General features: G+C 35.3%; 1 protein-coding gene across 1 annotated transcript in view; it reads left to right on the top strand.

Annotated features, from left to right (window-relative positions):
* LOC131431138 (LIM domain transcription factor LMO4) overlaps positions 1 to 20,600 on the top strand; it is a 726,034-nt gene that overhangs the window by 119,756 nt on the left and 585,678 nt on the right. Inside the window, exon 2 of the mRNA XM_058596655.1 lies at positions 406 to 449. The gene's annotated coding sequence lies outside the window, so the exon portion shown is untranslated. The remainder of the gene's footprint in view (positions 1 to 405; positions 450 to 20,600) is intronic.

The following is a 20,600-nucleotide window of genomic DNA, read 5'->3' as shown; positions in this document are numbered from 1 at the left end:
TTTTCTACTGTCGCTTTGCGGCAAAGTGAGATATTTATTGGTGACACTCGATGGTTGGTTCCACAGCCCGATCGGGCCGAGGGAAGGATAGGGCAGGGTATCGGAACTGAAGTTGAATTTGAATCGGTCTTTTGATGTGGCCGTTGACGAGACATTAAGGCGAAACCGTTCCGGGATGGTACTCGATTAAAGTGGTTACTCAATCAACAGACTATAGAAATCTGCTGCGAGAGGTACACATTCTTACAACACAATTCATTATGAAAATTTCGCATATCTATAATTGTATTATGATATTCTGTTCGGGTAAATTCGTCAATGAAAGTCAAAGTGCATCAATTTTTCCAAACTGTTGAACTTACGGAGTAAGCCTATTGATGACATGTTTTCGTTTTTTTCTTTCAGATATCCTGGGAATTGCGCCCATGCCGAATTAATTCGGAATAACGGTAAGCATAATACTTGATGTGATGGGTGGTTATCAAAAATCCGTACAGTTATTGAATAAACAGGGACCAGGAAAACAGATCAGTTCCAAATGAAATGACAAACAGTAATAAAGCGCTCAATTCAGATAGGATTATGTTCGATGGGGCAATGAAAATGTGAAACCGATGCTTTGATTCCCAGACCATTCAAGGCTTTTCGATACGCTGAAATTGATAATGGGAAGTTGACAATCCCACGTACGGTTGGTTGTATGTAAGCTGTTATTGGAATCACGGTTATTGGAATAAAATTCATTCAGCCGGAATAGAGCCTCCAGATTTCCGGTTACATAGGGTGTGATGTGAATTGTATGTAGGTATGAAAATTTTTATTATTGTTCCGAGTAAAGCTTCGGGTTCTTTTCTATTTCTGGAAAACTGTACAAGATGTTAGTATTATTTACACCTAGAAAAAATCGTATAAATTCACACTATCTGGGACCAATATATGCAATCGTCAAAAATTATTTTTAGTTATTGAAATATTTAATTTTACGTGCCTTTATGAAGTGCTTAGTATGTATGTAACAGATTTAATGACGCGACTCTCTTTAGATTTAAGTATTGACCAGAAACTTTGCTATTGTATGGAAACGTATTCCGTGTAGCAGATTGTGTCTGTTGGTACAATTCTTTATCGGTGAATATTCATTTAAATTTTAAGATTGGTGGAGGACCAAATATTGACAAAAACTGCAATGCAATATTCCAACTTTACTCATAAATGGAATTGAGTTTAAGAAATACTTCTAAAATTAGAGTTATGGTTCAATGTGACTTGATTATGACATCCTCTTGTCAATCCCGTTCATAAAAAATCAAGTAATAAAACGAGTAACGAGTAATATAACGAGTAGCCGCCATCTTGGATGTTTTTAACTATTACCGATTGACAACTACTCGTCCAACGCGGTCAAATATTATCTATAACAATATTCATAACATGCGTTTTTGTGCACTTTCGAATCAGTTCAAGAAGGAAGAGCCACAGGCGATTTGTTCGTTATGTTTGGAGCTTGTTATTGTGTAACGTTTAATGCATTCAGGATTGGTCGCAAGTGAAAGTACACGCTGTGCAGAAGAGTTTGGTGTTTCCGACACGCGAAAAAAATCACATTTCGAACAGGTTTTCAAAGATTTCGGTGCACGTTTGTGAATTGCAGAACAATAACACGCCAAAGGATTGTGTCATGTTTGGAAACTTCAAAACGTTTCGGAAGGTTTTTAAAAAAAATAGCTGGTAAAGCAAAAATAAGTGTCAGATGACCGTGTGATCATCAAATTATTACACTGTTTGAAAAAGTTACTAATCGATACGAATGCGCGATGATTAATTTTCTACAATACGAACCTACACATGAATTTGCGCAGAAAGTGTTACGATCCACTATTTTATAACTTGACTACATTATATTCATTGATACTTTTTACTGTCAGATAAATTAGAGAAAAATAAATAAATAAATGAATAAATAAATAAACCAATAAATAATAAAATAAATGAATAAAGAAATAAAGAAATAAATAAATAATTTATTGAAAAAATATGTGTAGTTTGTAGAATTTCCTAGAATTAGTTCAAAGAAGTTAATTTCACTACAGGAAGAATTTAACGAAAAATTTGAAAATTTCAAAAATTTCCTAAAATACTCAAATGCTTTACAACTAAGCTTCGGTAGATTTCAGAGATCGGATTGCTTTTTGCCTTTCTCATATAGAAAGGTTATGCAATCACTGTGAAAACCGATTTTTGAACCGAGGCCCGGAGGGCCGAGTGTCATATACCATTCGACTCAGTTCGTCGAGTACGCAAAATGTCTGTGTGTATATGTGTGTGTGTATGTAACGTTTTTTTGCACTAACTTTTTTCGGAGATGGCTGAACCGATTTTCACAAACTTAGATTCAAATGAAAGGTCCTGTAGTCCCATACAAAATTTCTATCAGTAGACGGTCTAACAAACCGATTTCAGTTATTCTTTTAAGAATCGAAGAAAATAATTTTGAAGAATGGCCACAGTATTTTATATGATAGTATGATTGATATGAGAAAGGCATCATTACACCTCTAGGTGGATTAAAACAGGTTTTTATTTAAAATCTGCAGTACATCTCAGAAGACCTAACATAATGTTTATTCAATACTTATTCGAAATATTATTGAAGCATCGAATTAATCGATTGAAAGAAATACCATTTAAAATTAGTTAGAAACAAACCTTAGAATGTTGAAAAAGTCCTATGTGTATCACGGCAATTTAAATCGTCCTTTCCAGAAAGTATATTCTCTAAGATTTGTAAGATATCTAAAGTATTATATATTCAATTTTGGTAGAGAGTCCTTAATGGAATATCGCGGATATCACATTCAATCGTGAATAAAGAATATTCCAACCGTTGAAAACCAATTTTTCGAGATAGCTCCCTGACAAGATCGAGTCACAGTAAAATGAAAAGGATTTCCAATTGTAAACCTATAAAGTTTTAGGAGAAAATAAAATTCTCAAGGTTCACGATTGGTCCAAAATTTTAAATGTTTTCTCATACCTAAAAATCATCGACTGTGTTGATAGTGAAAAGAGCATATTTCCTCACAAAATCTCGTATTTCCATAAACTACATCTACAGATTCGTTAATTGAATTTATAGAAATCTGTTGATGCACGGAGACGTTTAGAGATTCGATATCGTAGTTGGTCAACTGCTCTGGGAAAAATCGTTTTTTTTTTGTATTTTCTTATAGTGAAAGGTTTCATGAATGATTTTTTAAATTTTCAAAAAAATCGAAGCACAACTCTGGAAGTTAATGGTCTCCTCTTGTCTCATTATTCGATGAGGCAACAGATCGGTATTTTTCTCGAAAGCAAGTTTAAATTCCATGTACATCGTCATTTGAATATCACATCACAAATTCTTTACAAATTTTGTAAACACTTACTACCTTTAAAATACTCAATCTCAACATTTTTTTGTTACTTTGGGGAGATTTTACAGTAAATCTAAGGGTTTTATTTTGAACAACCACCAAAAATTCAATAAAATTTTGAAAGATGCAAATAAAAACGTAGAGGTCTAGAAAAACATCGCCTATAACTATATTGCTTTGATTTTTTATTTTATGACAATTCATTATCTGGAAGACAACTCCTCCCTTCATTGACTCTAGGAATACGCAAATGTGTTATATTCGTCGAAAATTGAACTAGGAAACAAATCTTCGAATGTTGCAAAACGAATCGACGTTGGCAGAAGAAGTTATTAAACGAAAATCGATTAGTATTCTAAACAATAAATCCTTCTTCAATATATCTAGCAACACTGCAGGTAATGGCCGTCACTTGTATTTCTTTTATGGGGTTACTACGGTTAATCTGAGTAGTTTGATGTATTCACAAAAGTTTTTCAAAATAAAACGAAGATTCTATGCAGGAAAACTTAGCCTTTGAATATGAAGAAATACGAAAAGGGGTTTCTTCGAGAATGTTTTAGATACGTGTAAATCCAATAGATTTGTCGATGACATAAACTTTCTTTTTTATATCGAGTGGAAAGTAGGGATAGATTAAGAATTCAAGAATGTAGCTTTTCAAACATTTCAAATCGCGAAAATCCATTCCATCAACGTCTTGTTTACATGGTTAAGGCGAGATTAGATGTACCTGGAGCACATAATCGATTTCTGGTTTTTTGTTGTTGATGTTTACTGACAGAAAATTTCATAAATAACTATAATTTACAACATGAATTTAAAGTTTTGAGTATGTCTATAATTGATTAATTTATTTATTTATGCACTTGATTTTCTCGGAAATGGCCGAATCGATTTTTTAAACTTAGATTCGTATGACCGGTCTTGTTCCATGAGTATTTTTTATACATGATGATAATACGCGTATTGTGTGTGTTTTGTTTGTTGATGCTTAAAAAAATTTGATTTCCCATATATCAGTTCCCAGTTTCCGGTTCCGGAAATAGTGGTTAGAAAACTCCAAAATGGAACTTCTCATAGATTACTTGGTTATTCATCCCAATCCGATTTACGGTTTCGGAATTACAGGGTGAAGTGTGTTTAAAAACTCATACCGTCATATAGAACGACGATTCAAATTGCGCAAAAAATTTTTAAAATTTCTCTAAAAATTGGTTCCAAAAAACTGTCTATATAAGTTGTTAACCAACCAAACCGATTTCGGTTATATTGGCTCGTCGTTTTCAGTTCCTGGAGTACCGGAAATAGTGGGTCAAAACTCCGAAAACGGCGATGACTTCGTTTTTGATATGATTTAAAATTTAATGAAAATGTTTTGAAGAATATTAATGAAAATATGATTAATAATGATACGCGTTTGATTTTCCGGAAATAATAGTCAAAAATCTTCACAATTCAGAACGATGAAGCAAAAATTTCTAAACTCTAAATTTGAAAGTTATTGTATTTGTGTACAGTTAATATTAACGCCGACTGCAAGAAAATCGATACAATTCTATAAAAGCCTGAGCGCTTTGAGGTTACATTTTTCAACATTTCTAGAACGGTTACGTCTAGAAGAATTATCATTATAAACGAATTTATTGCTTTTAAACTGTTGAATCATATTCTAGTGTTCAAATGAGTATATTTCTGACTTTCTCATATAGAAAAGATATGTAATCACAGTGAAAACCGACATTTGAACCGAGGCATGTAATGGTCGAGTGTTGTATACTATTGGAATTAGTTCGACGAGATCGCAAAATGTGTGTGTGTGAATGTGTATGTGAAAAAAAAGATGTACTTGATTTTCTCGGAAATGGCTGAACCGATTTTTACTAACTTAGATTCATACGAGAGCTGGCTTAACCGGTTCTGGAAGTACCAGGTCAAAAATTTCTAAACCGAACTCATTTTATATTCTTAGTGAATCGAACCGAGCTTCGAAATCTCTGTTTCAAATGGAAGTTCTTATGTATCTATATACTGCTGTTGAATTTCAACCGGATTCTAATCCCGATTCCGGGGGAAGTGTGTTCAAAATTTCAAAGCATTTAGAGCAACAATGAACAAATTGGGAAAAATTCTTATAAATTTGATTATTCAAAACTCTTTCAGTATGTTTTAATTCGAGATTCGATGGAAAGTTTTTTGAAAAATGCTGTACACCCAAACCTCCATTTATGTAAACTTTTTTACGGTACCTATTTTTACTTAACTCTTTTTACGAACAAAATCCCAAATAACGTAAGCTTTTTTTACGAACCCACTTCGTAAAAAGTGGTTTTTACATATAATGAAAATCATTTCCGGCTTATTTGCATTCCAAGGAAATTACTACAATGTGGGTATTTCCGAAACGGGTTTGATGAGTACATGTTGGAAAACGATGTTTGAGTTGGTTCTGAATTCCAAGGTGGTGACTTCCAGTATATTGATATTCCTTGAAAACCCTTACAATATGTGTCGATACTACTCGAACTGCTCGAACACCTTCACAATATGCATATTTTCGGAACAGTTTTCATGAGTAGGCATTTACATTTTTGAAGCAGTAGTATAATATCTGCGGCAGATCTAAATTATAGCCGAATTTAGTAAAAAAAATTCTAAAATACCAGTCAAATCAGATTATCAAGACTGTTGAAACTGCTGAACAAGTGCCATAAATAGAGCGAAATTCTACATACCTTATGATCGAAAAAGAACCGGAATTTTCATTTTAAAATTTCTGCGCTTGTCCAATCGGTAAACTTTTATTCTCTCAACGTTGGCAACACTTTTATACACATTCTGTCAAATTTTGACGCATATCGTACGATTAGTTTTTGTTTGGCGTCTATACAAAGTAGACAAATTTTCGTGTGGCGATTTTTATAATGGATGTTGCCAACGTTGAGAGAATAAAAGTTAACCGATTGGACAAGCGCGGGATTTTTAAAATGAAAATTCCGGTTAAGGTATAAGGAACTAAAGCAGAATTCAGAATCACCTCAAGCATCGTTTCCGACATCTACTCATCAAATCCGTTATTGTAGGGGTTCTGAGGAATATTGTAAGGGGTTTTGAGGAATGCCAGTATACCGGAAGTCGCCATCTTGGAATTCAGAACCATTGTAACCATCGTTTTGCGACATTCACTCATCAAATCAGTTCTAAAAATATCCATATTGTAAAGGTTTTCAATAAACCGGAAGTCGTCCTCTTGGAATTCAGAACCACCTCAAACATCAACATGTTTTTCAATATGTACTCATCTAACCCGTTCAGAAAATACCCATAATCCCATGGTTTGTAAGGAATATCGATGAACCGAAAGTCGCCATCTTGGAAATTGATGCGACTTAGAACAACTCTTTCCTGCAAATACTAATAATTTATGTTCCATAGTTATTCATTATATTATACATATCCAATAATATACATGAATAGGGAAAACTTTTTTTACGTTGAAAATTACATATAACGTGAATTTTTTTACGTTGAAAATTCCAAATAACGTAAACTTTTTTTACGTTGAAAATTCCAAATAACGTAAACGTCATTTTTTTACGTCATAATTCGATTTACGAAGTCCCGATTATTACGTAAATGGAGGTTTGGATGTATTAATATTTATGAGAGTATGAGTAACATAAGAAAGTCATTTAGGGGTTATCCTATGTTTGTGCTTTGGGCACATAACCGTTTTCACTTTTCTTTACGTTTCGTCTTAGACTCGTCAGTGCAGAGCAGTTCAAATTGAACTGCTTAGTGCAAACTTAAATAGTTCAATTTGAACCGCAAAGCAGACGTTAAGTTAATGCTACTTGCAAAACACTTTTTCAATTGGCACCGAAGTGCCATGTCTTTTCTGACGTGCCGAACGAAAACGTCTTTTTCGACTAATACTGGCCGATTCAGGTATGGTCATTTAGGGGTTATTGTGCTTTGTACTTTGGGCACATAACCGTTTTTACTTTTCGTCTTAGACTCGTCAGTGCAGAGCAGTTCAAATTCAAGTTCAATTTGAACTGCTCTGCACTGACGAGTCTAAGACGAAACGTAAAGAAGAATAAGAAAGTCACCATCACACCACTAGGTGGATTAAAACGTGTTTTTGTACAAATAATAGTTTCCGAGTTACAACAATTTAAAAAATGCATCCCAAAATTTCATTCCCCTTTTTTAAAAATCACTCCTAAGTCGATTCGATCTCTCTATCCGTGAAAAAATAATGGTTTGACATATTGGGAGCGTGTACAAAGTTTCATCCAATCATTCTGAGTTTGCAACTTTTTTCGTTAGTTTCTGGAACGCTCTACTTTTAATTTATATCAAAATCACCCACTGAATGATTCGTATCGAATCGAAATACATGTCTGATGTGTTGGACGTTTTGAATTATTACGTAGTTTCTTATGCATTCTATTTTCACACACATTGAAACAGAATAATAAGTGTAATAATCGAGATTTTATTTTTTTAATCATCTTACTGCTATGACTGTATAATAAAAACTCAACCTCTGTTAAAATAAAGCAACAAACTATTTGCAAATGACTTTTTGGCTTTCTGATCAGTTTCCGAGGGGTTTAGAACTACGGGATTAAAAGATAAAAGAAGCAACATAAACGAACTGTCTTGGTAATAGAAATGATCAGATCACTTGCGTTCCACGAATCAACAGTGATTGACATTTGGTTGATAAAAATGATTATTTCCACAGTTAAAAAATATAGCCCAGAACTAGAAACTTTAGCCAGCTTCCTGGATGTAGCTTTATGAATCATAATTTCAATATCCAGCGCGGCTCTAATTGTACAGATGTGAATAGTTAACTGTCAGAAGTTTTAGAGTTGGAATCATTCATATGAAAATTCTTTTTTCGGACGGACCCAACGGTGATGGTGGCTATTTATTATTTCCGCTATTGTAGAACAGCAAGTGATTCGCGGTCTCATGGTATGGCATTTTTTTTATTCCTTCTTCCAACGAATTGTTGCATGGTGCCATTATTTTCGGCTCAGTCACCACAGAACATACCGACTACCGACCTAACCATAGCTGAACGGTGTTTCTTTCCGGTAGGAAAAAAAATGTAGCCAACAACCCATCGGACTCTGGTCCCTGCGAAGGCCGAGCCTGGTTATATTTCCCAGTCAACCGATAATGGGTTCCGAAAGCGGGCGGCCGAATAAAACCCGTTGGTGTGTGTAAATACCAGAATACATAAATTGTCTCAATTTTCCGTGTGTCACGTAGATATTTTTGGCCAAAAAATTTGAATTAAATTACCATATAATGAATACAATTACCCGGCGGAGCCCACAAGCCATGGTGGTGTTGACTGCAGAATGCAGAATGACCGAGAAGGGAGACTTCGGGTATTCCGTGGTAGCAAATCGTCTATGGAAACAGAGAATTGTCACAATGCAAAAAGAAAAAAAAGCAGCAACCTTCGTCCGATCAGTCGGTCCGGTGTACGCCGTGCGGATGTGGAAAAGTCGTTCGCGGGACAGCACGAGAGGGACACCACGCGAAACAAAAGCGCATTCCTGCATACTCAAAAATACGGCCGGGACGGATTCCTGTCGCGAACAACAGCGCAATGGAAGAGAAACTGTTTCGTTTTGGGTGTGTGTGTGTTTTATTTCGGCATCGCCGAATTGTTCGATCGGTGACAAATGAGCTATCATTCTCACCCAGGAGGTAATTTTTGTGGTTTTCGAACCGTTGGAGATGTGATAAATTGTCCGGGTGCCCGGTGGATGTGCAATCAAATTATTTTAAATAGAATCCATTTCAACTTTGGATGGTGTTTTGCTGCCTAGCTTTATTACACCAATTTTGTTGTTTGTCTTCGTTTGATTTTATTCTGTTGAAGTTATCGAAAGCCTGTACTAGTAAAGTGAACAGTCCTTCCATTAAATGCCATTGAGCTTTCATATGACGAATTCCGAATAAACGATAATGACCAGCTTTCCGCAGTTCCGTTTCCTCAAATGTCACATCGCTAGGATCACATGTTTTACCTTTTTTTTGTTCTTAAACTACGCTCACAACCTTTGCCGACCGTTATCGTTGCACTTGACCAAACCAATGAACCAATGTGCTGACGTTCCTCCGACCCAGTAATTACAGTCTAATTGTCTGTAAATACAATTATTGTCTTCTCTTCGAATGTGGCTTGATATTTTTTGCTGTTCGCATTCAATCCATCAATCCATCAGCCAGTTAGCTCTCCACGATTGGGCCAGGCTCGGGTACGAGGACCTCACAAGTCAAACGACCGGACGATGATGGGGGACAAAAAGATATTAATCAAATGATTACACAGTTCCACCATGGGACAGGGACCGGCTGCAACGCATCAACCGAAGTCCCAAGCGAACCGTTATAGAAACCGCGCAAAAAGTCCCGGAAAAAAATGAAGTCATTTAAAGTGTCACATTTTGTTTTTGCGCACGGTCTGGTAAAACTTTTTTTTTCTAGCGCACGGTGTGACCTCATTCTTTGTTTTGCTGGACCGTCTAATTTGTGTTTTCTCGCCTCCGCTAAGTTCGCGTCATTAATTAATTTGAGTTTTTAAATTAATTTTGTTAGGTTTTTGCTGTTTCACTGCAACTAAAAAATGATTGCATGGATTTTCGTTTGTTGATTGATTCGTTCCTTTAATTTGACAGAAGTATGCGGTTGGCAAAATTTCTACAAGTTGTTTTTTGAAAAAAAAACTGTATTTTCCCAGAATAGCACATGAGAGGTGCATTATAGAAACAATCTACCATAGACGATTGTCTAAATAAAACTATCAAATTTTATTCGAACAAAAAAAAAGGTCTCCAATATCTTGTAACAGTAAAACTGAGTGTATCTGGTTTTTTACTTTTTGTAAGAAATTACACATTTCGGAAAAACATGCTAATTCGAGATATCGCAATGAAGTCCTTATTTATCGGTATTGAATCGGCTTCGAACAGAGAAGCGTAAAAAGTTGGATTACATGTTAACAAGGTGCAAAAAGTCCCAAACCTGCCCAAACCAGTACCCGGGAACTTTTTATGAAGTTATTTATCAAACCGTGTTGCATCGTTATGGATGACGAAATTTTTGCCAAGACCGACTTTTGTCAACATTCTAGGCAAGTATATTTCGATTAAAACAAATTTTATTAATCGTTACTAATTAGTAGTTATTTGAAAAGTTCAAAATTTGATTTTCGGATTAGTTGTAGTGAGTCAATTTGTGTTTCGGTTTTTGCAATAACTGAGTGGAAACATATGTTGGAGAAGCCAAATGAATGAAAAACTTAACAGAAAAAATGATTTCGTTGGAAAAAGATACGCTCAGAGACAGGGCTCCAATCTGCGTTCGTTCATTCGGCTTCTCCAATATATGTTTCCACTTAGTCATTGCAAAAACTGAACTTAGTTATGGCGCCTTTACGTCAAACCAACTAAAATTAATAAATCATTAGAAACAATTGCGGTTTGATTTTCCGTAACAATCTGCTTCTGGTAGGAAAGGGCAGACTATCAAGACAACCTTCATATAGGGTCTGTCGCTGACGATACCCAGCCGGCGATTGGCACCAGTAGAGAAGGTGCCAAGCGATTATAAATACACTCTCTAACTCAGTGCTTGAGTGGAACCGTGTTTTAGAGTTGTGTCTATTACAAGGTTCAGGGTGGCAAAATGGTAGCGCGTTTGCACGGAATGCATGAGAACGCAGGTTCGAGTCTTGCTAATCCGACCTTCGCTATGAGCATGATAGGCGATTCATAAAGTATACGGAGTTCATACGTTGTTTTCTTGTTCCATCTTCCATCCGTATTCCACCATATATATATATATTGCATCACCTCCATTTGTCAATCATTTGTGAACATAGTTCAGGTCTCATGAATCTAATGAGCGTTTTGTATGTAATCAATTTTTGTTGATGGTGTATAAAAAAGAAATCAATTTCATGTTGTTACATAAACTGTAGCAACCTCTTTCGAAAGCAACCCGCTCGAAAAATTTCCTAATTTATAATATTAATTTCCTAATCTGGCCCTCAATTTCAGATTGCTTCCGAACGATTATTTTTTTGGCGTTGAACTTGTGAATACGACTTACTTTACTATGAAGCGCCTTTTCAAAATTAACCCTGTACAAGAATGGGTAGAGCTTTATCGCGAATATCTTCTGATGTACTTAGCCCAATAACATCATTTTTACTTCAAGATATTGGAAATATGATCAGGAACTTGTGATTGAATTTTCAACAGCTTGAGATAGCCTTAAAAAACTGAAAAACAAAGTTTTCTAAAACTTTTGGAAATAATTAGGAAGTTCATCACTTGCTTACCTTTTTCGCACTCGGACGACGGTTTTGAGATAGTCAGGCACATATCAGTTCCGATTACTAACTGAACCAATATAAAAGATGAGCTTTGATTGAAAACAGTTCATCTCTTCTAGTGCTTCAGACGGAACTGGATGTCAAGGTGAGGTTCTCCCATCAATATCAGTATGATCTAACCAAGTATAACGCGTGATTCGGTCATCAGGAGGAGCAGTCAGCAATGAAAGCAGACCTTTTGCGTGGTATGAAACCTCGATCGCTGAGGTCAGAGTTTCCCTTCAAAAAAGAAAGTCGTTTGGATTGGAGTAAAATGCAACGAAAAGGGGACAACAATGGGGAACGTTATTCAAAATTAACCCTTCTAATGACTCCAAACGTTATTCAAAGAATTATAAAGACTGTTTCGTTGCAAATTGAAGATTGAAATCATCAGTGTAGTGCAAATCTAAAATAATTTGATTAGCTTTGTGCAATTCTCGCAATGCAAAATTCGCAACCGTGTTATATACCGTAGAGAATTACAAAATTTAGCCCTTCTGAATGCCAGGAGTTAATCTCGTACAACTTTTTTTGACTCTTATTTGTTCCGCGCTAATTAATTGTGTGGTAAAACATATTTGCGCCAAAAAGTCAATCTTTAGTTGAAATGCACCGTTTCAATTCTGGAAGCAGTAAAAGTTGCGAAATTAACACAATCAACTAATACGAACGATTATCATTTTTGTTCGCATTCACGTCCTCCAGTTATGTCTTTGCCATTGGTCACTAGGCTTTTGAATAGTGAAGTTTGATCCAATCAAAATTCATCAAATCAATACAATGTAATTGTATTTTGTGAGGAAATTATTGATTGGCGTTTCTTTTTCACATTGACACCTATATTTTTCACACATTCTGACTAGGCATCGCTCATTTTTTTTCTGAAAAAGCGCGTTTTGTTGGTTACGTAACTTAAAAATGACAGCTATTTGATCTACAAATATGATCCACAGCTCAATGGTATAGCTCCAAAGTGCCCAAGTTTATTAAAATCGACACTTAAAAAAAATTGGAGTACAGAAAAATGCATTTTGTTGGTTAGGTCGTTTATATCATTATATCTCCGGAACCAGAATAGACAGCCATTTGATTTTCACAACCTCATTCCGAAGATGTTGAGCATAGGAAGAAAGGCGTTCTGTCGTTTACGTCACTTATGCCATTATATCTTCGGAACCAGAAGTGACCGTCGTTCGACCGATTCCATGAATCAATAGAAACTTTCAAATGAGCCTATGCTTGTTGAAAATATTTAGCGAAAATAGTGCGTTTTGTCGGCTACGTCACCTATACTCTTATATCTCCGGAACCAGAACAGACATCCATTTAAGCTTCAAACAACAGTTGGTTTCAAACAAGCTTGTTGAAGTTTGTTCATCTGCCTCCGAGAAAATCATTGCTAAAAAATTAGGCGTTTCGTCGGTTACGTCATATATACTATTATATCTACGGAATCAGAAGTAGCAGCTATTCGAGCTTTAAACTTGATCAATGACTAAATAATTGCTTTTAAACGAGCCTACGCTTGTTGAGATTGATTCAGCTATTTCCGAAAATCACGTCGAGTCAAGTCTAATTCTATTTAACACTAAGGGTCTTCGGAGTTCCAATCAAAAGTCGATTTTATCAGCAATTATATTACCTTTCTAGAGATAAAGGCGGAAACCGTATGTTAGCACTGCTAATGAGATGACTATTAGTTAACCTAACTGGTTAAAAATTCGGATAGATGGGGATGAATTGGATTGAGAAGCTTACAATGCTTATGAATGACATCATTCCAGTTCCGGAAATATTGTCGCAGTAGCGACGTAACCTACAAACCTTACTTTCTCCATCCGAATGTAACAACACTAGGCTCGTTTGAAAGCTGCTCTTAGATTGTCGATCAGGTTTGAAAATCAAACCATTTAGGATTTTTGGTTTCGGAGATAAAATCGTAGAAGTTGCGAAAGCGACAGATTTTACGAATCTTTGGCTTATTGGAAAATGACTATTGGTTTACGTTTGGAGGGAGAATTGATAGCCCGTTCGGCTTCGGAGATATAATTGTAGAAGTAACATAATCAATAAACCACCATCTTCAATATTCGCTCCACTTTAACGATGATGTCTCAACCAATTTTGACAAATTAAGGCTCATTTATAATCTTCTGTTAGTTCACTGATCATGTATGGAATGATTATGGTAATTCCGGCTCCAGAGATCATTTAAAATCATTTAAATAGTGTAAACGACGAAATATAGTTTTTGTTATCCTTAGAGATGCCTTTTGTCTCATGTTCGAGCCCCGACCTGGAAGGGTTCTTAGTGTCAGTAGGATTCATAGTACTAGCCATGCAATGATTCTGTATACTAAAAATCGGCTGCGAAGTTTGTTGAAACAGAAAGGTCAAATTCCACAAAAGGAATGTAATGCCAGGACTTTGCTTTAGAGATGCCTTAACCGGTTCAGAAAAAAAACTTAGGCATTACTATTGGATCATTTGATAAGTTTTCAAGAATCGTTGCGAACACATTCGGCTCCGGAGATATAATCTTATAAGTGACGTAATCAACTGGTCTAACTTTTTTTTCATCCGCACAATTTTCTTTGAAAGTTGCCAACGATCAAGTTAAAATGCATTATTGCTGATATGTTCGGTTTCGTAAATGTTCCCGATTATACGACGTATAAATTGGAACACGCTGAATGAATCAGAATGAATTATTGTAAAAATTAACCAATATTCGTGTCCAAAATTCTCTCAATGATTAAATTGTAGTTTGGTGAGACAGCTCATGGCATGGCAAGAGAGAAGTTCAATTACTGCATTAGGTGGATTAAGATAAGGGTTTTTCGTAAATTAAATATTTCCATAAAACACTACATGGAATGAGAAGTCCCGGGCCTAACAAAGAAAATGTCGATTTTTTACCGTGACAATTTTTTTATTCTTCAATATAATCTCCAACTAGTGAAACACGCTTGACCCATTGGTCCTCCAACATTTTGATGCCCTTTAAATAAAAAGAAAGATTTGTCAAAACCTTCAAAATAGGCTTCTGTTTCCGCAATGACCCTTAACATTCGACGCAAATTTCTTTCCCTGGAGAAACCTTTTCAGGCTTGGAAACAGCTAATAGTCGCTGGGGGCCTGGTCTGGAGAATACGGGGGATGGTGGACCAATCAGTACAGCAAATCATTCAATTTCACCGTTGTTTTTATGAATGCACTGGTGCGTCTTTTTCCATAGCATGATGAAAACTAGAACTCGTCTGAGATGATCAGCTGTTATTCAATACAAAACGTCAGAAAGAACAGTGACAACACGTAGCGAATATAAATAGGGGAGACCGTTGCGAAAATGGCCAGCATTTTCACATGCGTGAATTGGTTCCCTGAGCCAGGCCGTGAATTAGATTATGAGTGAAACGTTTTCCATTCACTTAACTCAAAGGCAATTGCTAACACCACCTAACGGTTCAACATAAACCGCTGAGCAAAAACTCCAAATAACTAGTCATTTTAAGATGGAATCAAAAGTAAACATTTTCGCTCCGGTTTTCCCTACAAGCAAACAGTAAATGGATTTGTTTCTCTTCCTTCTTTTCTTCATGGTTTTTGATTAATTATATTTGTGCAGAGTGCGTCACAACGGATTCGTTAAATTTTCCTGATTTAAAAGAATAAAAAATTTGTCTCCATCAAAAACAAAGAATACACACTTAAATTTTTTAGCTGAGTCTCGGCAAAAAAATGCCGAGATTCGCACAGCCGAGTAATCAGCAATCATCTCGGCAAAAATAAAATAACTGAGCGTCTCGGCACCCTCAAGTTTGACAAACGTCAAATATTGCCGAAATCGCCAGCATAAGATTTACTGTTTGCTCAGTGAAACGTTCGCTGAATATTCGGCAATAAAATAAAACGAAAAAATGAAAAAAAACAAATTACCGAATCATCAGTAATTAAAAATCTAGTCAATTAATTTTGTTTGTAATTTCTAAACATTATAAACACACCATTCAGGATCAAAAATTCATTTTATTAACACTTAAAGGAGGCTTACAAATTTTTTGCCAGTAGTGCTTAAAGCCTCTACCTTAAAACATGTAGCATAATAAAAAGCGGCGTTTCCGGATGCGGCCACCTTGAGTCGAGCTGGAAATATGAAAATAGAAATAAATATACAAAAATTTTCAATGTTTAATGATGCATATTGTTCAAAAAATAAACTTACTTTGATCTATTGAATTTGTCCATGCATTGGGTTATTTTTTCGCATATCCCCCAAAGTTTTGTCTCGAGGACTCTTTGAGCCCCGTGTTGGGTGTTTTTCCCTTATAATGTGATCTGATAAAGTCGCTTTTTATAAAGCGAAACATGTCACTATATTTATTCAATATTTTTACTTGCAAGTGGTTCCACGTTTCTTCGAAGATTATCCATTTTTTCACTCGAGAATTTCATCAGAAAATAATCGCGCAATGCGTAGCGAAAATGTAACGTGCACGGAACGACCGAAATTAGCTCTGCGCCTAATTCGTATTACTGTTTTTGAATTAGTTGATTTTAACAACAAAATTTCCAAAATAACTATAAAATTAGTTAAAATTGAGAATTTATTTGCTGAAAAAAACTCTTAGTTTTAGAGAATGTGTTTAGTTGGTGAATATCCTGGACTCAAACCAGCAATATTTCAATCCAACACGAAATTCTCATTGACAACTAATTTCGTTATTAAAATCAGAAAATTTGTTTCTATTTATCTATCACCATCATTACTGAAGGATAGCACAAAAAACCAAAACTGAAATGGGTATTATTAACAAGTTTATTAGCCAAAAACTCATGAGAAGTGTCAAAGCAAAACAATCCATTAAAAAGCTAAAAAGGACAGTCTTATTGAAACTGCTTGAACATTGTTTTGATGTTTTTCGCATGTGTTCGATATATCTTTATTTAAATTTCTAAACCGATATGTAAAAATGTCGTAAACTGTTAGTGGAAATCGTATTTATTCAGAATTTGTGCGCACTTGAAGCGATTGTGCGTAATAATGTTTTTACGCGGAACAGTGAAGTGAATCTCGAATGTTTCACTCTAATTGTGATGAAGTTTTTTTTGTATCTTCAAACCTTCCGAGCTGCGCCGTCCGGTGTACTATTTGTATTCGGTTTTTGTTTTCCGAGTGCTCAAAGTTTTCAGTGAGAATGAAGAAACAGTGATTTAGAAGAAAAAAAATTCAAAAAGATGTTTACGTTTCGTTTATGTCTTTTTCTCCAACACAACATCGTATTTATACCTGCCAATATAGAAAAGACAACCGCGTCTGAATTTTTTTCGGCAGTAGTGTGCCATCTAGTGGCTAGTAGTCATTAAGGTGTTACCGTTTCGGTGACAGGGCGCCATATAGCTGCAGATTGCAGAAGCCAATTCAACCATTCATATTGGTTGAAAACAACATTATATTTCTTTAATTCAACTAAAAAATTAGTTGACTGGATATGAAGTGTGCCTTAGCTAAGAAATGACAGTACGTTTAATTTGTGAATTCAACTAAAAAAAATAGTCATTTCAACAAATATTTTATTATTATTAAGGGAATGAGAATAAAAAATCTAAATCAGCAAAAGTAAGATTTTTTTAGTTGTCTCAAAAAATAACTAACTAAAATCAGCAAATCAACTAAATTTTTCGCGAAAATGCTGATTTCGGTCGTTCCGTGTGGCAATAAATGACAGCTGTCGTGCTGAATCTCGGCAACAGCTAGTGCATATTACGAAATCTCGGCAAACGTCTCTGCTGATGTCGGCATATCTGTTGTTTACTGATAAATTCAGCAAGCAATTATGCCAAATTTCGGCAAAGTGAAGCATCTTACCGAAATATCAGTGAATGCATTTAACGAAGTTCAGAAACATGCGTATTGATTACTGAGCAATCAGCAAATTTAGGTGTTGCTGATCAGTTTCGGCATTTTATTATGCCGAGCTCAAGAAATGGTTTTAAGTGTGTACAATAAATCAAAATCATCGTTAAATATATCTGTCAAATATGTATGTTGCTTGTCAAATAACTGAATTTTCATGCAAAAAAAGTTCGATGATTTATCGGTGCATTTTTTTTAAATTTATATTGAACTTAAAAATACCTTAGAAAAAGAAATAATAAAATTGAGATTATAAAAATAAGTCATCTGCTAATAATTTTCTCTTGTTTTTTATAAACTATTGTTTGATAAAATACATATCGGAAAATGTACTGTTTTGTCAAAACCGATGTACTTTTGATACGAATACGAGCGTTAAGGCGATCGTCCAAGTACCAGACGCGCGGGTGGTTTCAGGAAATTTTCAATGAAAATTTCCAAAAACTTGCCAAAACCAATAACACACAGACCTTTGAAAATCTTTTATCTATCTGCTGGGCAAAAATGGCTGAAAATTTCGGAAGATTTTTAGAGTTTTATCAAAAATAGCTCTGAAAAATTAGTGTTTTTGTGATCTTTCGCAATTATTACACACATTCAAACAGAAGCGGATTTTTCAGTTCATTGCAGAATTGATTTTATTCAGTGGAAAACGTAGAAAACGTAGAAAATTTTACAAAACTGACATTATTCCGTTTATAAACTGAATTTGCATCATTGAGAAATAATTTGTATTTCATTTAGTATTTCCAAATCGTCAAAATACAACGAAATCGGTTGTATGAAATTCGTTGATTTTTCATGAAAAGTTTTCCCAAAAATGTGTCTGAATGTAACAGTTCGGCTGAAAAGTTCGTATCGTTTAATAGAAACACACATTTTTTTTTGCCAAAATTCGTTTTTATTATTCAACATATTGCCATCAGAGGCGATACAGCGATTATAGCGATCTTCCAACTTTTCGATACCATTTTTGTAGTACGAATAGGCCTCAGTTTCAGCGATTACCTCTTCATTACTTCTAAATTTTTTACCAGCGAACATTCTCTTGAGGTCTGAGAACAGGAAAAAGTCACTGGGGGCCAAATCTGGAGAATACGGTGGATGAGGGAGCAATTCGAAGCCCAATTCGTTCAATTTCAGCATGGTTTTCATCGACTTGTGACACGGTGCATTGTCTTGATGAAACAAAACTTTTTTCTTCTTCAAATGAGGCCGTTTTTTTGAAATTTCGTCCTTCAAACGCTCTAATAACGCTATACAATAGTCACTGTTGATGGTTTTTCCCTTTTCAAGGTAGTCGATGAAAATTATACCATGCGAATCCCAAAATACAGACGCCATAACCTTATCGGCCGATTGTTGAGTCTTTCCACGCTTTGGGTTCGGTTCATCGCGTGCAGTCCACTCAGATGACTGTCGATTGGACTCCGGAGTGAAGTGATGGAGCCATGTTTCGTCCATTGTTATATATCGACGAAAAAAATCGGTTTTATTTCGATATAACAGCTCCAAACACTGCTCAGAATCATCAATTCGTTGTTGTTTTTGATCGATTGTGAGCTCATGCGGCACCCATTTTGCACAAAGCTTTCTCATATCCAAATATTCGTGAATAATATGTCCAACACGTTCCTTTGATATCTTTAGGGTGTCAGCTATCTCGATCAACTTCACTTTACGGTCATTGAAAATCATTTTGTGGATTTTTTTCACGTTTTCATCGGTAACAGCCTCTTTTGGACGTCCACTGCGTTCATCGTCTTCGGTGCTCATATGACCAGTACGAAATTTTGCAAAACACTTACAAATTGTTGCTTCGCCCGGTGCAGAGTCTGGATAACACTCATCAAGCCATTTTTTGGTATCGGCGGAACTTTTTTGCATCAAAAAGTAGTGTTTCATCAACACACGAAATTCCTTTTTTCCATTTTTTTCACAATAACAAAAGTAGCTTCACTCAAAATGCAATATCTCACAAACTAATAATCAGACAGCTGTCAAATTTATACACGTATCTTTTTAAGGTTGGTACTAACTGAAAATGGTATGGATTTAATTCTAGTGGCGCCCTCTCATAGAAACGATACGAACTTTTCAGCCGATCTGTTAATAATTGCAGCCAGCAAAAGGTTTATTCGAAAAAAAATTATCCTATCATCGCATTATTTTTCCAAAGAATTGTGAAATATCACAAAAACATTCATTTTCCAGAGCTATTTTTTGATAACACTCGAAAAATCCTCCCAATTTTTCAGCCATTTTCGCCCTACAGATAAATAAAAGTTTTTCAAAGGTCTGTATGATTTTACGAAAAAGGCAAACACGCGTCATGTGTTCTCCTCTTTGATACTCGTTGATACCAAACATTTCAAAAAAGTTTAATTTTGAATTATTTGAGATTATGTCACACAACAGAAAATTTGATTATAAAATTGTGATCATATTTCCAATGACATGTAGCAGAAATTACGTTGATTCGTTAGATACAACAAGAGATATTCACGATCTAAAACTTATCACTCTCTCAGAGGGTTAATTTTGAAAAAGCGTCCTACAGTAAAGCAAATCGTATATACCTCAAAATAACTTTTTATCACAGCGGCACCTGGAGGTGCTGCTGTGAATAAATGTTTGCTTGTGCCGATATATAAGTGGAATGAAAATGTTTGGTAGTTTCGGTGGCGTGCATACTTGAAACTCGTCTTTACTCAAGACCTGGAATATTATGGTAGATTAAAATTGAAAAAAATGGTCCTTCCTGGGCCTGGTTTTGTAGGTAGAATTTTCTTTACATATCCATAATTAGCTGTTAATTGTTTTTTATCGGGTTAAAGAGTTGAGCTGAACATCGTAA

Source organism: Malaya genurostris, chromosome 2 (genome assembly GCF_030247185.1).
Source record: "Malaya genurostris strain Urasoe2022 chromosome 2, Malgen_1.1, whole genome shotgun sequence".
NCBI lineage: Eukaryota > Metazoa > Arthropoda > Insecta > Diptera > Culicidae > Malaya > Malaya genurostris.
Note: the sequence above shows the minus strand (reverse complement) of the source record. Positions and strands in the feature narration are given on the sequence as shown.